We start from the raw sequence: 2,643 nt of genomic DNA on the forward strand, positions 1-2,643 counted from the left end.
CTTATTTAATTTATACAAGAAACAAACAGAATAAATCGTATAACTTATTCAGAATTCTTACAAGAAGAGAACTAAGAAACCATTGATAAGTCGTATAATCTAAAAATTAATGGCTGCAAAATAAACTTTGAAATCCTTACTAATATCGATTTGTATTTATGATTTTCAGAAGTTTGCCTTCCTCTCATAAGGGGGTTATTTCAGGCTGCTGTCTAAGATTTTCGGCCCTGTCAATGTTTCTGGGCATCGGGCCATTTGATTGGGTCTGTTTCCATATGCTTTCTGGACCTTTAATTATCCGCATATCCATATAACCGATAATAGGTTAACGGGAGCTCTTTGCAAATAACCGACAAAGCATTTTTATCTGTTGCATTTTTGGCCCACGTGTATTTTGATTAATAGTTAAGGCTTCCATGAAGACTGACAGTGGTTAATAAACCCCAAGGCTCACAGGTTCCTCCCAGAAGGTAGCATGTATGCAAGAAACTTTGACGACTGAGGAAGACAAAAAAGACAGCCACCACACGAGCATAGAAATCCTTCCCAAAACAGTGAAAATCAAAAGAAAGACACAAAACACTAAAACCCATAGATTTCCAATATATGCAGGAATCATAAACCACCAAAAAAAAATCTTCAAATGCAGAGAATAAAGAAAATTCATAAACACTACTGTTGAAAAAACCATTATATTCAGAAAGGTCAATGTATTCCCAACAATACGAGAAATGGGATAATTTATTCTAGGGTTCGATCCACTGTTTCGTTCCAACGAACAAGTTCAAGACCAGATGAATAAAAAAGAGACTGTTATTCCATACGAAACAAAAAACAGTTAATCTCCAAAAATCAAGCACGGATTCTTACAGAAGGGGGCTCCGATACCAATTGATGGATTTAACTTGAGAGGGTTTTCCTAATTACCTTAAACGCCAACCAAGATCTACTCCTTTGTAAGAAATTGAAATTAATGCATAGCGGAACTTACTTTCCATCCTCAAAGGCTCCTGGTCTTGACTTGAGTTATTGGCTCTTGAATCCTTCCAAGAGCTTGCAATCCTTCCAGTCTTCAATGGAGCAGACAATCTTTATGAGTTGATTGCAAGCATTGGAGACTCAGCCCTTTTATAGCACTGCAAAACCCCAATCCTAGGGCAGCCTAAAATTTAGCTGAAACAAGTCTGTCTGAAATTTCAGATTGATTGAAATCAATCAATCAATCAATCAGATTTTGATTTCCTTATTCAGCTCAAATTTAATATTGCTATTTATTTTAATCAACTATAATCGGTCCATTAACAATTATAATTGATTAACATTAATCTACATGTATTTGTATCCAAATCCTTATTTTTAAATACATTTAATGCCATGACTTAATTAATCACATTATTTGGCATATGAATGTAATCTTGCTGACAGTAATTGACATCATAATCATGATGCACGTATGTCCAACTTAATTATTGCAATTAGACGTCTCTAAATCCAACAGCCGTCATAAGTCATAGGAAAATGATATGATAACAGTGCAATAAACAAAATAGTAAGTACGATCGAGGGTTAGTTGATCGAGTTTGCACAGAGGAGATTGCGCGCTCCTATGAACCTTGTATTTGCACAATAGAAAAGAGGTGTGGACAGGAATATAAAGGAAGAAATGCAAAGAGAAATGAATATCTTACGTTGGATTGGGCCCAGAGAAAGGAAAGCTTACGTTGAAAGAGAGAAGAGAAAATCGTAGATACAGTTTCCTTACCTGCTCACAATGGAAAATGGCATAATTTGAGTAGGGGAATGTGTGCTTTTTTTGTTCAACAAAAAAACGTGGTACGTGGTATATAAAAAGGTTTATATGTAATAGAGTCTATCAATATGGAGATATAGAGATATAGTATGACTTATAACTGTTATAAATGTAGTATGGTTTAAACTACAAAGAAACAACAATCTCATATATGTCTAAATAGTGCTATCAAAGGCGGGGAGAAAACATAAAAGAAGCATAAACATGGGAGGAAAAAGTAATAAAAATCATGGAACAGGGATAGAGCCCTCGACTTGTATTTGTCCATTAGCCAATAGTGCGTAGTGTATGTTTCCATATGCATCATTTATGTCGATCTTTGACAATGAATCAACAACCCTATTTCTTTCTCTGAAGATGTGAGTGAACCTAATAGAGTGGAAAGACCTTATGAGTAGAGAGATCTGAGTCATCCAAGCCTGAAGATGAGGAGGAGAAAAATCTGAGCCCCTGGTTATATGTTGTATAAGTACCTACAAGTCCCCGAAAACATGTAATGTGTCAATGGAGAGTTGATGTGCAAACTAAAGTAAGCCCCATAGAGCTAGGACCTCCTAACTCGTGTTTGTGCCTGGGTCGTCGTCCCAGTGAATCCTGTAATGAGTAGTGTGATCCAAGTGAAGCCATACCCCACATCCACATAATTGTCACTGGGACGTACCATCAAAATATCCTGTAGGGAAATGTATGGGATGTGCAATGGATCTTAGAGAAAGGTCCCAGGAGTGTCTATGTTGTGACACATTCCCCTCAAGCCATTGGATGATTTTAAGGACAATACGATGAGTGTTGATCGAGGAGCCCTTGAAAATGAATGTATTTCGAGCCTTCCA

The sequence above is a fragment of the Pinus tabuliformis genome, chromosome 8 (assembly GCF_031772625.1).
Source record: "Pinus tabuliformis cultivar Carrire ecotype Pingquan chromosome 8, CPIR1, whole genome shotgun sequence".
In the NCBI taxonomy this organism is placed as follows: domain Eukaryota; kingdom Viridiplantae; phylum Streptophyta; class Pinopsida; order Pinales; family Pinaceae; genus Pinus; species Pinus tabuliformis.